Source organism: Sturnus vulgaris, chromosome 1, assembly GCF_052056855.1.
Source record: "Sturnus vulgaris isolate bStuVul1 chromosome 1, bStuVul1.hap1, whole genome shotgun sequence".
Classification (NCBI taxonomy): domain Eukaryota; kingdom Metazoa; phylum Chordata; class Aves; order Passeriformes; family Sturnidae; genus Sturnus; species Sturnus vulgaris.
In genome coordinates this window covers 100,721,987-100,741,907 of record NC_142243.1, presented here as the reverse complement: position 1 = coordinate 100,741,907, position 19,921 = coordinate 100,721,987, and the positions used below count along the sequence as shown (strand labels likewise).

General features: G+C 37.5%; 1 protein-coding gene across 3 annotated transcripts in view; it reads left to right on the top strand.

Annotated features, from left to right (window-relative positions):
* The window catches only part of SOCS6 (suppressor of cytokine signaling 6), a 119,672-nt gene that overhangs the window by 82,597 nt on the left and 17,154 nt on the right, over positions 1-19,921 (top strand). For 2 of the 3 annotated variants that reach the window (XR_015806536.1, XR_015806534.1), the window contains exons 5-6: positions 1,303-1,665; positions 1,823-2,214. The gene's annotated coding sequence lies outside the window, so the exon portion shown is untranslated. Of the gene's footprint in view, positions 1-1,302; positions 1,666-1,822; positions 2,215-19,921 lie in introns of those variants that run through there. The other variant, XR_015806537.1, reaches the window with a different exon arrangement.

Below are 19,921 nucleotides of genomic sequence, written 5' to 3'. Positions count from 1 at the left end.
CACTCAGATTAATTATCACCATTTTTTAAAGAGGCCAGGATGAATAGGAATGGTACGTGATGTACCAAAATTATAAGTCACATTTAGAGAGCTAGACTTCTTGTTTTTGCATTTAAATAAACCTAAAAATATGTTCTAGGAAGTGAAGTATATAAAATGATTTCAAGTTGCTTCTTCAGTTTTGGGAATTATGATATACTGGGCTTCACAGGTTTGTTAATTCATGTAATGTATTACTTTTACCTTTAAAAATATATGTCATACTAAAAAAAACGGGTTGTAAAATATTTGTAGAATCAGGTATGTATAAGATAAAAAGATAAATGTATTATCCAGATTGATTGTTTGGAACCATTTTCTCTTACAATTTAGCAGTTATAACTTGGATATTTCCTCTTTGTCCTGTAACAGCAGAGTAAATACCAAGTTTCATAGCCTTGTCCTTTTTGTAAGCCTTCAGATATACTATTGCTCTAAATTATTCAAAGACTGATATAATATGACACTATGTAAAAAATGTAGGTTTTTGAGGATACTGCACTGGTTTATATGTGTAATAAATGTTACAACAAAGTGAGGAATGATGGAGAAATGTACTTTTTCAAACAAGCATTTTATCTGTTCTATAAAACTTTAGTAATGAGAAAAACTAGGAATTGTGTCTGATTTTGGTGCTACTGGTATTCCACTCCACACAACCTCTAGGAAGATGGCATGGAGCAGCAGTCTTCAGATCAATGCAGTTTGATAATTTCTGGTCATCTCCGTGGTATAGCAATGGGCAAATTTCACAAGGTTCTCCTGACTTACATGCAGAAACTTGTTTTAGTGGAGGGGAGCCTGATGGGGGTGCCTGAATTCTGCTGGCATTATAGGGTTTCACCATTTCTGTAAGTTGGCAAATTTTGTCTGTGGTAACTGAAAGCAGGACTACGCATAACTGGGATGTCCTATATAGCTCTCCTTCCTTTTTCTCTATTGCTTTGTGCTAGTAATTAAAGGCAAAGTGTGCATAGTAAGAGCAGAAATAAAAGGGGAAACAGAAAATGTGGACCAGAAAAACATGCAGAAAAGGGACTCAGTGCAGCTTTCTCAGGCAGTTTGATCAGGTGGTTTTGTTTTGTTTTGCTTTTTTTTGTGTTTGATTGGTTGGTATTTTTTTTAAATCCTGTGCATCCAATGAAGGATGAATTACGGTGGTATTCTTTGTTTGTTTGCTTGGTTTTTTTTTTTTTTTTTTTTTTTTTTTTTTTTTTTTTGTGTGTGTGTGTTTTCTTTTTTTTTTTTTTTTTTTTTTGGCAGAACGATCTGACTCCCTTGAAAATCTGAGTATATTTGAGTGCTGTTTTGCTCATGTCTGCATCAAGGCAGATAGACAGTGTGGTTATTGGAACTGGACCCCTTCAGAGTTCATCATCCGTGCCACTGAACAAGTTAGATCTAAATACAGCTGGACCAGAAATAAGCTGCTTTCACCAGAGTAAAAGGAAGAGGATGAGTGGTGTGAGGATATTGAAAACTGGAGTGGTCTTGTCGTTTTACTTGATCTTTTTTAAAGAAGTCCCTAACCGAGACTGATTTCAAAAGGTGCCTGCACAGATGAAGATGTGATGTGTCCTGAGCACACCCTCTCCTTTCCTGCCAGGAGGTCTGCAGGTCTGCCCTGTAAGTAGATTCTTAACAGGATTTGATTTAAATGGATATATTAAGTTGAAATAAATATCTCTTTTGTGTATTTGTGCATTTTAAAGTAGTGGGATTGTTTCATTAATTCAAGTAATTATGCTGAGCTGTGACTGAATTTGCTTTCTCTGTTGCACAGCAAACTAAGGCCAAAAAAGAGCCTCTGAGGAGCCACATAACCCAAGCAATTCCCTGAGCAGCTCCGTGGCTTCAGCTTCCAGACAACTTGCCCTTGCCTTGCCTATGCCTCCCCGAAAGTAGTCTTGCCCTGCTGATGTAGACAGAACATGAAGCTTTTTTCTGATTACTTTCCCTTATAATAGCATGTCCCATGTATTATTTCTTAGTAAAAATCCTACTCTTGTTATTAGAAACAAGAGCTCTGAAAATGTTTCTGTCATCTACTGTGGCTGTAAATAAGATTTACCAAGAAGAGTGATGAGTAGGACATAAAGCAATATCTTGGCAAGGTTTGGATAACCTGCCAGTTTGTGTTCTATATTAATATGTCATTAAATAAAAAATAGTTTTAATGTCTCTGGCGCTTTACTCTTGTATCAATGCTTCTTTAAGGCTGTGAAAAACAGAGGTTTTGAAATTGCCGACTCGTGTGGATCCTCGCTGTCACCATCACTTTTCCCTTCCCTGCAGTTCCGGGGACGGTCACAGGAGGGCGCTGCGCACTGACAGTAACTCCTGGCTGCTCCGGGAGCGCGCAGCTCTCTCGGGAACGATTCCAAATTATTTCAGCCTGGGCACTGTCAGCTCCATCTACATTACACATGGCAAGAAATATTGGATTCGAATAGGAGAAAGAGTGAAAAAGCCCATCCAAACAGTAATAAGAAAAATACGTTCTATCTAGAAACTACAGATATTAACAAAATTAAAAATCATTAAGCAGCACGCTCAATTGCAAATGTCTTAAGGCGTGCCATTTTTATTCGTAAGATAGTCTAATACACACCATGAACTTCTAGCTTTATGCTTCTGTAGTGCTGATGAGAATCTAAAAGCTGTGATTTTCTGCTTGCATGTTCCACTGCCTTCCCCAGTCTCCCCAAAATTCAAACTTCCTAATTGGTTTTAAAAATGAAATCTCTCGGAAGTTCCTGTGGACCAGCTAAAGTGCTTTCTAGTCTTATTTGATAGAAGTGGGAATATGTTCTTTTTTACTCACACAAATTTTCTTGCCTGTTGCCAAGAAAAATGTGAGTTCAGAGGGCTCAGCAGCAGACAGATTGCCTAGGGAGTATAAAAGCTCCATTTTTGCTAGGAGAGGTTCACAGACAGCACAGATCAGGAATGAAATATTACCAGGTAAACTAATTCACAATTTATCAACTTTAGCCCTCGGGACACCCTCTGAAACCATCCTTACATGTTTTGTAGAATAAGTCCTCCAAATGTGTACTAAGGAGGAAGAGATGCAGTTCAATGTAACTGAAGGGTGTGCCCAGTGTCATCTTGCAGCTGCAAGCTTTCAGTTAGGTAGGTTGCCTTCTTGGGGACTTCTATAGCCTCAAATTAAGTAAATAATTTAAAATAGGTACATTATCTCCCTGGTCATTGAGGTTCTTGAAATGTAGCACTTCATAGGTGTGATTAATAAAGGAATATGGATAAGTAAAGGATGCATCATCCATCATTAGTAGGATGCTATAATAAGGAATTGACATCCTGGTAATTAAACAAAACAAAGCAAAAAATGTATGAAATTTTAAATGCAGAACATTTCTAGGAGTTAAATCACCGAGCTGTAGGCAATATTCATGTATTTATTCTTTAGCAAGTACAAGTTTATTTTGTCCTTGAAAGTCATAAAATGGCATTCCTAATATCCACAGATGTCTATTTACTACTAATAGCCTGAAAAAAGAAATCCTGAATGGTGAAAAATATTTTAAAACTATTTATAAATTATATTATTAAAACTATTTATAAATTATAGTATTCCAATTTATGGAGTTGATGTTTGTCTTCATATGGCATTTTTTCCACTATGACTCAAAATCCAGTTAATGTTTACCTCCTTTATTAATTTTCTTTTGGTCTTTTTCCTCATGCATACAATTGAGGATATTCAGGTCTATCGGTAAAGGTTCTATAAAAGACCTTGGGTTTGTTGTGCTGGTTGGGATGTCTTACCAAACACAGAATTATGGAAGTGTCTAAGGTGGGAAGAGTGTTCTGGTCCAACCCCCCTGCTCAAGCAGTGTTGCCTAGAGCTGGTTGTGCAAGACCATGTCCAGATAGCTTTTGAATATCTCCAAGGTGGGAGTCTCCATCACCCCTCTGGCCACATTGGTGCTCCAGTGCTCTGTCACCCTCACAGTGACAATGGGCTCTCTGGGGCTCCAAGGGACCCCGAGTGTTTCAGTCCTGCCACTGCACACCACTGAGAAGGGCCTGTCTCTGTCCTCTTCACACCCTCCTCACATTGATCAGATGCTCCTGAGCCTTCTCCTCTTCAGTCTGAACAGCTCCTGCGCTTTCAGCATTTCATCACAGGAGAGGTGATTTAGTGCAGATGCTTCCAGGAGTACCTGGAAGCTATGCCAATGTCTCTGCAGCTACTGCTTCTTAAACCAGGAGATCGTGGCAAAAACTAGAAAAAGCACTTTCAAAAAATAAGTGAAATCGGTATTAAAAGAAAAAATCTTGGCTAAAAATATGAGCTTCATTCTGCAGTCTGGCTGAACAGGAAGAAAATCCATTCATTATTTTATTCTTGATCCCTTGCTAGGCCAAGGTAAATGTCATACAAGGTATTGACATTTCAATTTATATTAGACTATGAACTAGTTCAGAGAAAAGGTAGAAAAAACCCACACTGAACTGTGTCAGAATAGAGTCTGCAACTCAATCCTTTGTATATACATTTTACAAATATCTGCCAGACTGTGAAATTTTAGTATATAGTGAGTAAAGTGCAAAACAACAGCTCATGGGCAACAATAAACTGAGGACTTCTACTAACTACTTTTGAGATTTGACATGCAAAGCAGTCATGAGGATGAAAGTTGTGTCTGCCAACACATTAAATCTGTCACAGGTAAATCAGCAAAGAGTATCACATTGTCTTGGGTGGAGAGGGAGCTTCAGACAAAGCTGTTTAGAGAAGCCCTCCCACTGAGTCACAAGGTGCAGGAAGGACCCCCTTCTTTCTAAATTCCTTCTCAGACAGGAGCCTGGCTGCAGCTGGATTCAATCCTAGACCCAGATTTTTCAGTGGTTTAAATCTAAGGAATTACAGAGGTGTGGCTGAACCTTTGTTCAACTTTGTGCTGTAGGATTAAGGATGGCAAACAAGACATATTTATATAAAAAGGAATGACTTACTATGATAAATGACTAGACAAAAAGATCATAATCAGAATTATTTACTACGCAGTGTAGAAGCTAAAACTACTATTACAGCATAGTATAGTGTACTATATTAAAGCAGCTATATTAAAGCTAGCAAAGAAGAAACAGTTATTAAGTAGAGATTGATGTTACTCACCCATGCCAATGACCTTGTGCGAGTCTCTTTTGCTCAGCCTTGAGGGGCATCCCCAGCTGAGGGAGGAATTTCTGCACACACTCCAAGAAGAACCTGCTGTTTCAAAGTGGGACAGGACTTTTAGAGTGTCAGCCATATATCTCAGTTGAGCTGTACCAGCTCAGCATTCTTGATAAGGGTAACTTACCCTGTCTGCCACATGTTCACCTTGATATCAGGATGTTTAACTTTGGGATTGATGAGTCAGACTGGTTTTAACATAATTCAACACCAAAAGCAAACTGACGCCCCCTCTCAGTTCACCCCAATAGCTTTGCAAACAGGGCACTCTTTGAGTTCCAGGCAGAGCATCCTGCTACACACACCACTTTAATGACAACTGGAATTACAAATGTAATTGTAATTCCCCACAAATATGTTGCTGCGTTCTACTGTCTATGCAGATGTCTAATGTAATTTAAAGGTAATGCACAATTTTTGAGCTTCATTGTTATTGCGTTTTCTGGACATATCTTTCTGCAGGACATAAAAACCAAGTCTGGGAGGACTGTACAAAAATAAACAGTTTCTCCAAACTGAATTGCTTTTCAGGATTGTCAGTGATACCAAACTTTGTATTGCTTCTAATAATTTTCTTTTCCAGACAAGAGTTTATATATATATATATATATATATATATATATATATATATATATATACTATCCAGATTTCGCATTCTGCACTACTTTTGAGAAGCTTGCACATCTTTACTCTTGTTACTCCTTGCTCTGCTTTACTAAGTAATATCAAGGATGAGACTTAATGAACAACAAAACAATAATAATAAAACTTAGAAAAATATAATTATTTTGTAATTAAAATCTGTTAAAAATCTAGTTAGAGGACAGAGAGGCACAAATGTCATAGGGCATTGAAATGCAGGTCCATTATTGCTGCTCATTTTGGTGTATTTGTACAGGTTTAAGTGAATAGGCATAGTCTTAACACATTAATAAGCCAGGACCTTTGTGGAGAAGTGTTTCGTTTGGTTTTTTTTTTTCCCGCTCTATAGACAGGGACTCTAGAGACTTTTTTTTCACAATGTATAAGTGCAGGTGCAGTCCACATCAACACCTCAGCTCATTTGGTCTGTGCAGTTGACTGGTACAGTTGTTCCTCTGTCCTCGGGGATATATAACTATAAAGCACAATGCCAGCTTTTGTCTTAAACAAGAATCTCTAATCCTTTTCTTTGTGAGTAATGATCTTTAACCAGTGTAAGGTTTTAAGCCTGGTTACTAAGGTTGAGCCTCTTGCTCTAATGTGTCATTCTCTGAAGTGAAGTCTTAGTCGTGCTCCGTGGGACTATTCAGAGCCCTTTTTGGAACACTGTCAAACTTCCACAGCATCTATTGATGTCAGAAAGGAACATCAATTAAATTCACAGTTAAAGAGAGTTTACAGCATCTGGCAAAAAACCCACAGAAATATTTTTGATTACTATCAGATTAATTTTTGTTTGATTTCAAGCTTTACCGAAATCTATTCATGACTTGATATCCTCTTTCTATCTCATGCTAACAATTTTTATGTCTTTATTTCTCCAGCTGCAAACTGAATGAAAAAATCCATCTTGTATCCTTAACAGGATGCTGAAAAATCACTGTCACAGTAGCTCAAGTAAAGTAATTTTATGTTGTAGCTGGGACAGGCTAAGAAATCATGAGCCATACATTTGGCTTTGATCTACTCACCTTCAAAATATACAAAAAATATTTCCAGTTCTATGGACAAAACAGATACAACTATTTGAGATTCGTTTCAGGAAATTAGTCATTGCAGTGTCTCAGATCAAGGAAAATTCCTGACTTGATCACATTCCTGTGTATGATGGAAGATGAGGGACATTTAAGAAAAACCCATACTGACACTTATTCCAGAAGGAGGACACAGCCCTATGAATGGTTGTATAGGCAAAGATGATGAAAGTGAAAAATTTCAAGGAGGTCAGACTGTATGTGAGAAGTGTGATCTGTTTGTTATGAAACAGGAAAGCAAGATTAACACAGACACTGAGAGCTTTACTGTCAGATCCTTACTTGAAAAGACATACTCGATATAACAGAATAGTTAAAAATATTTTGGAGCAAAATTTTGCTCTGGTGTAATTGCTATGTGTACCCAGAAAATCAGTGTCTGTGTTTCCAGACACACCCCCAAAAGTCATGCAATTAATATAACAGACATCACTTACATTGTTAATTTATGAATCATCATATTCTTATGTGCATTGAGTCTTTTCTTTTACACAGCTATTGTTTTACTCATTTCCTTTTCTCCCTTCTGTCTCTCCAATATCACCTTCTCTTGAAGTGCTTTATTGTTTTCACTGGCCCTCATGCTTTCCTTTCCTATTTTGGTGTATTTTTAGGCTCTTTTAATGCTTTCTTTACAAAATATATCACACAGTGCTTTTAATTTAGCACAGGGAACTACTCAGAAGCTTGATGAAATGCTTGCTGATGCTTAGGATATGGCACACAAATGCTACCCAAGTCCATTTATTTCTGCAAGACTGTGCTTGACAAATTCCCTTTTGTGAATTCTTTTTGAGACATTCAAATGTGTGAAGATATTAGGGACAAGGACCTGGCTAAGGTGACACAGAATAACACCATATTTTTCGACAAATAAAAAAGAAATTGGTTAGCTCTGGCCGTCCTTCATTCTCTACTGCTTCTCTCCTTCAAGGGTCAAACTGAAATTTGAAACTGGGAGATGGCACCTGGTATTTGGTTAACCACATAGTGTTACCAGACAATCATCCTTTCTTAAAGCAAACAAAGCTAAGTTACAGAAACTAGTTCTGTAGTGAATGATTGGCAAACCTAAAAGAGCATTGCAGACAATGTGGATCTTGATTGTTTATCCTTACTAGTTGATCTTAGAAACATGTAGCAATGCTAGATATGTTCTAATGGCATTTAAATTGCCATTCAATTTCTGAATTACAGAAATTAAGGTGATACCAACACAGTCCCTATGTGCATTTGGTCAGTGCAGATATGATAAACGAGAAAAAATTAGCAAGACAAACCTTCTGATGGCAGAAGATGGATGATGATATTGACAGCCATTTAAATAGTTGTAAAATGTGCCTATCAAACAGAATTGTTCCAGCCCTGGGACCATTTTACCTGCAAAAGGGGGCAAGTAAATCACATGAGACAGATTCCATTGACTTTGAGGAAAAGGAAAGACAAGCCTTTTTTATTGCTATTGATGTTTGCTCTTATTGACTAAGTGTTTGCCACGGACTCAAGTACCACCAGACACATAAATACAAGGAGAACCTTGTGTGTGTCCTTTATCTGACTGGGGGAAACAATTTGCAATTTACATCCAAGGGATCTGCAGCTTTCCTCCAACACACAGAACAGTTTGAGAAGAGTGTGCTGAAAATTGGTTCAAATAATCCTCCTGTCCTACAAAGTCCTTGCTGAGTTCAAAGAGAATGTTTTCCTTTATAGTGCAGAAGAAAACATTTGACACTCTATCACTGTGATTTCACTGCCTGAATTATCTCTGAACTTTGCTAAGTCACAGCCTGGCTTAGTTTGCTAATGCTATATTTTGTGAAGATGCTAGGGCATAGGGTCACCATAAAAAAGACTGATGCAGGAATTCCCTTCCTCATATACTTTTGTGCTCTAATAAAACATGTGCAACGGAGAAAGAAAATGAAAAAAATGTAACAGCCTAGATGATTAAGGAGAGGAATATTTCTGAATGATCAAGATACAAGTGAAAATCCATTAAAGTAATATAACTCTCAGCTGTCACATCTCTCTCTGGGAACCACAGAGGAGCTCATGTTTCCAGAAGGGATAACAGACTTCAGCTATTACATCTAACAAGGCTACTAATTTAGCTCTGGAGGTAGAAATTTGTAATTTGTTACCAGGGGTTTCCTGTCCAGACCTCTCAGGAGGGTCCTTACAGTGAGACCAAGTGGGGATTGAGTAATATCAAGCAGAGAATACAGGCTTTTGGCCAGGACCACAGTTGAAGTTCTGTGAATAGAAAGTGTGTTCTTGAAATTAATAGCCATCTTAATGAATCATTATTTTACATTGGCCTCAGCTTATTTCAAAAGAGCTTTACAAGATAAAATCTTCCTATACTATCTGTAGTAAAGCAGTTATCATACATTGCATATTATACTGATATAATATGGGAATTCATATATAATTTAGATAGAAAGCTAAATTTTGGACTTCTTAGTGATTTATTCATTGTAAATATTTAAGCAGAAATTAAAACTGAAAAAACATTCTATTTTCCTTTGCTGATGAAATATTGTACATTTTATGATGAAATATAGTGAATCATCACAAAGCATAAGTATGAATTCATTAGCATTGTTAGGCAGACAATATGCATCTTTTGAGTAACTAATTATACCATAACATCAGCTACAATAATGCAATAAATGTGAGTAGATGACTTGGCTTTTTTTATTATTAGCTTTTAAATTTGTACTGGTGGTCACAGTTTACTGCGAGAAAAAGAACATGCAGGTTTAGAGCTAGGTGAGTTATCTGGGCTAAAGCAGTTTTCTCTACACAGGGACAGCTGGCAAGCATCCCTTTGTGCTTAAAAAGGGAATGGGTAAATTTCAGAGGGAAAGTGATGTTGTTGCTACAAGGATTACAAAGACAAACTTTGAAATATGGATCTGTATCTGCTCCTGCAAGGTGACACTCCATTGACTTCACTTGATACTTGCTTTACTGAGAATTGGTCCAATAGATTTTAATGCAGACAATGTAACAGAGAAAAAATTGCTTTTGGCACAGCTGATGGTGTAATGTTGTTTTAAACAGATAGGATGAATTGAAACACTTTTTCTCCCTCCCTCCCTCCCTGTCTTTTGCTTCAAATGTTTGTATGATAATGGTCTTTTCTGCACTTAATCAGCTCATAGATGCAAGTGGCTATTCTGAAGTCACTTTTATTTTTGTCAACCTGTTTGCTTGCATATTGCTGGTGGGAGAGTTTTCTAATCACAGCATTCCATTGTAAAGAAAATCTATAAGAGAAATAAGAGATGGCTCAAATCACCTTGTAGCTAATGTTTGTTCCAAGTAGAACAGTCTCCGAGGCATTTGTCATTAGAACTAGAAGAGTTTTATGGCCCTAAAAGCGAAGGTCAGAGACTCTATATACTTCTATACTGCACATAATACACATTTACATTTGGACTAGAAATGGTGTGAAGTAAGATTTTGCTGGTTTTGTCTTAGCTTTTTATCATTTAATAGAGTCCATATACCAATACAAAGACTACAATGAAACTCTAAGATTTCTATGCTGAGTGTTGGGTCACCACACTCTTCTGAAAAGGTTTGCACTGGTGGTCCTGGGGGCAGAAAAATTTTAAAAAAAGAGAAATAATAAAAATTCAAGTTTGTTAGACTGAGTTTTTGTGAGCTTCCAGGATGTCAATGTTTCACATTTATCACACAGTTCCCAAAGAAATATCTGTTAAATGCTCAACGGATAAAGTCAAAGAGGAGATATTGACTGAGCAAATGAGTTAGAGGAGCCTGGGGTTTGGGATATCAGTTCTGCCATTTTGTGAGCTGTTTAAGCTAATGATATTTATGAAGGTAATTCTGGGTTTGACTCAGTATTTGCTGAAGACAGTAGAGGGCCTTCTGTCTATTGGCATTTCAAATAGGTTCTTAATTGAGTAGGGACAAAGCCAGTTGGGGAGAAATAATATCCCCTAGATGTCTTCATTGCTTATATATCTGTGTGTGTTTATGTATATAGAAATATTTTTAAAAATTAAAAATCTGTCTATTTTGGTCCCCAGGAGAATATACTTTCTTCTCGTCCTTGCTTTTTTGATGTTTAGGATTTACATTAATCCTTGCAACAGCAGCAACAAGACTTACTCACTGAAATCAACATCGTAGTCATGAGGATTTGTGGCTCTTTATACTTGACAATTCATAAAGGTGTTACTCAGATCACTCCATTCTCATATATGTTAATTAAAAAATTGAATATTTATGTAGATGTTATGAATTCTGAGAGTTATTTTCTTGATAACATGACTGTCTTTCATAGAATCAAAAAATGGCCTTTGAAGGGCCTTAGAGATCATTGAATTCAAATCCCCCCTGCCTTGCACATGAACCTCTTCCACAAAAGCAGGTTTCTCAGAGCCCCATCCAGCCTGGCCTTGACCATTTGCAGGATGGGAATTTCACATCCTTTCTGGGAAACCTGTTTTAGTTCCCTCTGTAAGAGCAGGTAGGCACCTATAGAAGACTTGTAACTGTAGACTATCTGCTTGGCAATTGAAAAACTTTACATAAATATTCACAATTAGCCAATTCTTGAATTTTACAACCTCAGTTGTGATACCAGCAGAACCATGGGCTGAAATTAGCATAACTTTGAGTGCTTCAGCTGGGCTTGTAGCAGAGATTTACAAATAACATTTCAGGAAGCAATGGCCAGAATCCCATCAAGGATTTTCTAAACAACCCAAAAGCTTAAATCTAACCCTCTTTCCAAGGTAATTCAGAAGATACATAGTAAGATGACCTAAAATCTCCCTTGAGAATTGTGTGGAAAGGAAAAATTTTGTCTTTTGCTAAGAATGGATACAACTCAAATAAATATGTTATAGGAGAAAACAAACTAATTAGGAATTTTGCAGCAAAAGAGCCACAGCACCTGGCAGACCCCTGCTACTGAACTGCGTGATGCTTTACAACATAGACCATCCCCCTAATTGTGAGGATCTATTTTTATTCAAGAGCAGTTAAAACTCATTGTTATGCTGTCTGCTTAGCACTGCCCTTGCCTGGAGACCACTATGGCTTAAACCTCAAATATGTTAAACAAGAAATTGTTAATAGTGGCATGAAATTGTGGAAGAGTTAATTGGAATGTAAAAGAAGCATTATAATTTTAAAGTGTGAATTGTAAACATAAGCACAGGTAACCTCTGGAACAGAAAAGTGCAAGGGAGAATAGAATCTATGGAATCAGTTTGTTGCCCCTTCATAAAATAATCATGAAACCCAGAAAATCACATCCATTTAAAAATATTTGGAAAGATGCATATTCCCTGTACACCTCATTTTCCCTTTTTGTGATGAAGATATTTTTTTCGTGTGGAGCAAAAACCCCCTCCCTCTTCTTCCTAAAGCCACCTCAGGGAATAAATATAGAAAAGCCTTCCCACAGAGCCTCACAAGCTTTGTCTCTGCCTTGACTTGGCAAAGGGGTCAGCTACTTTTGCCTTACATGGATGTCAGATCAATTAGTACATGCAGATTTGTTGATGGTCTATCAAATTTCTCATCACTGCAACAGCTTCCCAATCAAAAAGATTACACAGAGGACATCTTATAAAAATGTACTTATAATGTAAGCTGGAATTTCAGCTCATTGAGAGTGGGAAGGGATGGCTAGATGTTTATTCATGAAGGATGGTGCCAATACAGGCTGTGCAAAATGACAGATCTGCTTTTGGGTGTTGTGAGTAGCCATTATACGTGAGGAATTTTAGGGCTAATCAAACTTTACTTGATTCTCAAACACTACTAATGGAACTGAAGGGTAACACTGTGGGTTTTGTGAGAATCATCCTGCACCAGAAGGAAAGGAGTTTTCCAGGTAGGGAGGTTCCCTCTATGGCTGTTACTTCAACCTCGAGGTACAGTGGCTGCAAGAAAAAAGCCAGCTACCTCTACTCTTTGCTGCCTTATTAGTTTGGGGTTTGGATTTGAAGACAGATGAGTTCATTACACACATGGAAAAGTTAACGTGAGATTATGATGCCATGGAATTTCCTACAAAGCTGTAGTTTTCTATTGTAGCAATACTATTGTAATGAGATATACCTGTTAGGTATAAACTGTGATCTTTTACATATAAAGAGCTATTCAAAATTATCCTGTAGATGTCAGAAATATAATAATATAGAAATACATTTTACCAGAGATAATGCAGACTATAGAAATGAGCAGTTCTTAGTTTTACATTGATTAACACAAAAACTGTCTCAGTAATACTGAGTTAGGAAATAATCCTAGTATGAGAGACCAAAGTCTGCTTAAATATGACATTAATGTCATATAGTCATGTAGGAGGGAAAACAAAGACAGAAAATATCAAAAGAAGAACTTTTAACCTATATAAGAGGAAGAGCTACACATACAAAAGTAATTATACTGCTAAGTAAGCACATGCTTGAGAGATTGAAAATGCTACTCAAAAAGAAAGAGAGAAGAATTAAAAAGCAAATATTAATGAACCAAGGGAAAAGCATAAATAATCTGTGGTCAAAGTGAAGCTTAGAAAAGTTTTGACCATCAGATAAGAAGAGGGCTGTTGAGACTAGGCAATGTAACAGGGAAGCAAAGGTGAAGACTGATGCTAAGGTTTCACAGGAGATTAGTAGTGCAGCTATTAATTTTTTAATTATGTGACATACAAGAAATGTGAGACAAAAAGTATTTAACAAATAACCAGCATTATTTATTCATAGAGGACAGAGCAAATGGAAAAAGAGAAAATATTAATTAATTTTTCACTTCAGGATTCCCAGCAGAATGTGTAGAACAGATGCTCAAAGTAAACAAATCTCTTACCCTGCAACTGGATTTTGCCATAGGCACTTATAGAAGAGGAGTAACATAAAACCTCATGTAGAAATCATGCAAACTCAGTTTTCAGACCATAAACTTTTAATTCTATTTTCTTCTGCAAAGTGTTATTTTATCACTATTTATTTTGTAATAGTTTCATGTTCAAACTTCTCAACAGACACCTTGGTCTTTGTCCAAATACTTAATATCTCAGGCCTCTCGATGTCCTTCTGAGCCAGTGTTTCTGAACCTTTCTGGAATGAAATTTGATTCTGCCATACCTTTTCAACAACTCCTTCCAGCAGGCGTCATTCCTTGTTTTAATCTCCAATCTCAGTTTTTATTCTTTCCTCTTGGGATTCTGCTGTTTCATCTTGCTTATCATCCAGAAGCAAAAGCACAAAGGGGTTAAATAAAATCCACAAAAAGTTTACACCAGACACTGCTATATATTACAGCTCAGTTGTAATCTACTCCAAAGCATCCTTTACCTACCTGTGTAGTGACTTGGCTAGACACTTTATTTACCAGGATGATATCATTTACTGATTAAACTGAAACAGAATAAAATTGTGAAAAACACAACTCTAGGCCCATATACTTATCACTGTCTGGTTCAGAATTGAAAGTGAGGAAATGATTGGAAAATAATTTCAGAGCTTTTTCAGGAGTTTTTCAGAAGTTTCAGTAGCTTCTGAAAATTAAAACCAAAAATCTCAATATTTAAATCTTCCTGGGTGCAAGTTATCCATCTGCACATAGCAGTAGCTGGTGGAGTTGCTGGAAGCTTCAGATCAAGTCCCAGGTATCATATGTCAAACGTAGAATAGTTTTCTTCTCTAGGAATTGACTCTTCAGAACATAGACAATTCCCAATATTGAAGTCTTTTGGATCTTGTTGCAGAGGATACAAACAAGAGATGTGGTAGATTTTTCTCTTGCAGACTGCTTCCTGATGAATAGGAAGTACTTGCATATGAACCACTGCTGAAATGTGTTTTGGAAATGATTCCCTTGAGAGCAACAATTTGAGAGCTGGTAAAAGTTATGAGATAGTAAATCAAAATAACTTCTGCTACACAGATTGTCAGAGGATGAACCGAAGTTCAGACAAACAGATATCGGTCATGTTTCCAGAGTAGAAGAGAGATCCCACCTATTTAAAAATTGTACCTTCTCTTCTTTCTTTGTGCTCTTTGACTTGGTGGTATTCCACAAATATAAGCAGTGCCTAAAAATAGAAAGATTGAGATGTTCAGAGTCATTAATATCATGAACATCATTCATTATTGATTATTCTCAGGCACATGTTGAAAGAAGAATTTCTTCCCTGGAGAAGTTAGATATTCCATAAATTCTGATTTCAAATGAACAAAACGTCTTTTTTTGTGCTGTTCTTAACTAATGGTTCCCATTTTATATGGAACAATAAATTAAGCATTCACAATAATTCATACAACTCACAATTGCTATCAAGGCCACAGAATCACTGTATTACTTTGAGATTTTTCTGGAATAATGGATATGAAAAACTAAAAAATTTGCTCTATTACACTATAACACTTTGCAAGAAACAGGAAGAAAAGATTTAAATGCACATACTATGTCATTTGAAAACTAAAACTCAACAGAGGATGAAGTCCATAGGACAGTGTTTTATATAAGTTTTAGAAACTTGAAGATCCTAATTTAACTATACCCTTTCTTCAGCAGTGAAATCAAGTTCAAAGAGGACCTTAGAAACCCAGCTCAATTTTGTTCTCAGCAAAACCTGGAGGAGGTCAAAGAAACATTTTTCTTTAGTCAGATCTTTAAGAACAAATCACTGTGTAATGGAAAGATGGTTAACAGGCAAGGAAATTCACTAGAACTTTACACATATCTGAAGTATAATAAAAAGAATAAGATTTTAACAGGAACTTGTCATATTTTGCATCTCTGAAGGGACAACAACAGACAAAAGACCAATTCTGAAGGTGCCATCAAACAGAGACTTTCAAAGTGATCTAGTATTTAAGAGTCTGTGCTATTGGAAGACTCATCCAGCTAGTTCTATGTCTCTTTTCTACAGATCTGTGAGTTCTGGAATTTGACCAAACTTTTCAGAAGAAAGAAAGCCATATTTTTTCTCTTATTGTATTGTATTTTGATTTTGATTATCTTTTTATCCTTTCCCTCTGGATACTTTTCCTCATTAGTTACAAGTAGACCTAGCAAGCATAAATATATTTTAAAATTGTCAAGCAGCCTAACTGCTACATTTTAGTTTACTATTCAGTACCACCTTTTTGATATATCCTTACTACTAAGCTATCTACTTGGGTGCTTAAATTGAAATTGTTAGTAAGATACCATTTAGCTTATGTGTAAAGTACGCTCATGTCTTAATGGTCCCCTCATTTCTCTTCCAATTTTCAGTTGCTCAATGAAACAATGTTTTGTCTGTTTGGTCTTCAAATTTCCCTTCAGTCCCTGTATTTGCTCTATTGCCTATCAGGCAGGATAGTCTTTCTATTCTCTTCATGTTTAGTAATATATGAAGACATACTTGCTTCGAGTAAATTAGGAATGTTGAATGCATGAATGTTTTTACTGTTTTGAAAGAAAAAAGAGGACACCATCTTTTTTTTTTTTTTCTTGTTATCAGTGAAGCTTGAGGAAGTAAATTTATACTGTAGGAAATAGCAGATTTTACTTTATGTGTGGACATCAACTAAGAGCTGTTTACAAACAAAATTCAAACACTTATTTGAATTTATTCCTACAAAGTTCTCATCAGGAATTATCAGATTTGAATGGCACTAACAGAATGACAGAAGCAGAGGCAGTGCTCTGTAAATGATCTGACATCATTTTTTGCAAGCTGACAGCTAAAAGAAGAGCCACCATGTAGAAAGACATACAGCAGACTTGAAATGGAGATCTGGCTTGCTACATGATTTTGGAAAGTGACCACAGGATAGGGATGAAAAATCTGGAATAGAGAAAAAAATATAATGCCTGAAGACAAATAGCATATAATATCATTCTGTGGTAGTTTCTGTCTGAATAATAATTGCAAGTGAGTTCTGAAAAGATGGCCAGGGATGCTACAAATTCCACTCATTGATTACTTGCCTGGGAGACATATCTCTTTTTTAGTTCTACTCAGTGTAGCTTACTTGCTGGGATGGATCCATTTTGATTTTTAAAAATTGATTTCTTGTACAGCTGGCACTGTACACAGTAGCATTGCAATAGCACTCTTTGTCTCAGTGATATGGGGTTGAAGATGGGTAGGACTGGTACCCTGGAGGTAGGTCAGCTAGCCTTCTCAGAAAGATTGTGTCAAATATTGGTTTCTTCTTGAGGTCTGCAAAGAATATTAACTCTCTAGCAAAGGAAGGCTCTTAGACATTTATACAGATTATGAACCAAATATTTAATTTGTGTACAGAAAATTCCTAAATGATAGTAAAAGGAATTTGATGTGACTTTGGGATTCACCACATCAGACCAGAGAGGCACTTTCATGTCAGGCAGAGGCTTCAGGAGTTGCTATGTATAGCTCCAGGGACACCAGCTGTGCCCTACATAGACAGAGCTCATGTCATCAGGCTACTCAGGGATGCTGCAATGTGCTCACAAATGGCTGGACAGACTGGACACACCCTGGCAACATGCACTCACAGCCCAGAAAGCCAGTCCTATCCTGGGCTGGATCCAAAGCAGTGTGGCCAGCTGTTCAAGGGAGGGGGATCTTCCCGCTTGATCTGGTGAGACCCCACCTGGAGTGCTGCATCCAGCTCAGCGGTCCCCAGCTCAGAAAAGACATGGACCTGTTGGATCAAGTCCAGAAGAGGGCAACCAAAAAGGTTAGAGTGCTGGAACACATTACCTATGAGGACAAGATTAGAGAATTGGGATTGTTCAGTCTGGAGAAGAGACTTTGGGGTGACTTAATTGGGCCTCTCATTATTTAAAAGGGGACCTACAAGAGAGATGGAGAAGGACTTTTCAGAAGGTTATGTAGTGACAAGACAAGAGGAAATACCTTTAAATTGAAGGGGAGTAGGTTTAGATTAGATATTAGGATTATTCTTGATTGTGAGGATGGCAAGGCACTGGAAGAAGTTGCCCAGATAAGTTGTGGATGCTCCATCCCTGGAAGGGTTCAAGGCCAGATTGAGGGGCTCTGAGCAGCCAAGTCTAATGAAAGCTGTCCCTGCCCATGGCAGTGAGGTTGGAACTAGATGATCTGTAATGTCCCTTCCAATCCAAGCTATTCTATAATTCTATTAGTGTTGAAGTTGTCCAGAATTTATTCAGCACTACTACACTACAGCTCAGGATTCCCTGTTACAGCTGACATGGTACCTTTCATAGCTTGTCTTGGCTTGCCTTGAATAAAGTGACAGCATCTCCAAATCCCATTTGCTAAGTAGTGGAGGAGCCAGATGACCTCTATCAGCTGTTCCTGAGACATGCAGAAGAATGCAAATACCACCTCTGTAGGTTCTAGCATTGTAAGTCCTCCTCTTGTTGACAGCATGGAGATATGGATGCTATGCATGACAGCACATCAGAGCTTTTCTGATCTAAACTCTTATGAGTCTTGCCATCTGACCAGACAAAAATCCATCAATTGTTCAAGCAAGCAGAAAGTGCTCCGTGTTTAGCCATAAAAAGAAACAAAAATACTTGCACTAGCAGCATACTTTATGCCTTTGTGAGACTTCCAAAAGGGCACCCCACCACCTCTGAAGGTAGCTTTTGCTCATGATTTCCCACACACTGCCAGTTACCCAGGTTTGTCTTTACCTGATTTCAAACCCTTCCTAGCAGTATATCTATTGCCAGCATTGTGCATGTACATCTGAGAGGAGAGAGCAAACAAAGAGGGAAAGCACCCAAGGGAAAGGCCATCAGTGTGCAGTAATATCCTCAGGATGATTGCTAAGGGAAGCAGATAAATTAAAAACCTTTCCCAGCCAGCATTCTCCTGAGGGGCTGTCCGTGCCTGCCCCACTCCCTCTGCTCATCACACTTCACTCTTGCAAGCAGCAGGCAGCTCTGAGATGCCTTTCTCCATGGAGGCTTGTTGAAAGGGCTCATCCTTTCCAGCCTGGCAGCGTGTTGTTTATTTACGGTGCTGGTGCTGCAGCAGGCGTGGGGCCTCTGCAAAAGAACACACGGCTCTGTAAGATAATAAAACAGCCAGAAGGTTTTCTGCGTGTTTGTGTCACAAAAGGCTCTTCAGAGAGGAACAGTTTTAGTGTCTGAGGAATGAAGTGCTATTTCAGAATCTGGAGGCTGCGGGTTCTTTTAACAATGAAATGATTTGTCCATATTTTTCATGTAATAAAAAGCGCAGCACAATATGCCTCCTTGCTTGCCTAGAGACCATTTGAAATTTTTAATGCTTAAACCAGAGAGAGAGAGCATGGAGTTCATTTCCAGGTTGACATGAACACAGAAATACTTTTTTTCTCTTTGCTGGGGACTGAAAGGTATGCCGGAAAAGACTTTTAAAAGAATTGTGGTTAGGAGGATGAACTGGGGTGTTGATAGTCAAGATCTAACTCTAGCTAGATGCAATTTCAGATACCAGATTAGCATGGCATAGGTTTGTCTCCTACTAGACTACTTTATGATTTTAATCCCAAATCTAAGAAATTAGATTTTAGTGCTGCTCTGTTTTTAAGGAAAATTGCTTTAATCCAAACCACATCAGATTATATGCTGCAGCAGCCAGCTGAGATTCCTAATTTTAAAGAAAAAGAGACGCAAATATTTTTTTTTCTCACAGTATTGCAAAAGTTTTTATTAAGATGTTTTGGGTTGAATTATTTGCTGAAAGTTGGACAATTTTCTGTGTGAATCCTGGTCACTCAACCATTCTGCATGGACTCTCACATTTTCAGTTTTTAGGTCAATTCACATGGTAGGTCAGAGAGGCTCTGGCACATTTTGGTAAATGAGGTGATTGGTGCTGCTCATCAACATCTTGGTTTTAAGGGTTGTTGAACATTGTAAACAAAATACTTTTGTTTACATTTCCAGACTTTGTTCTACAACTTAGGCCAAAAAACAAGTTTAT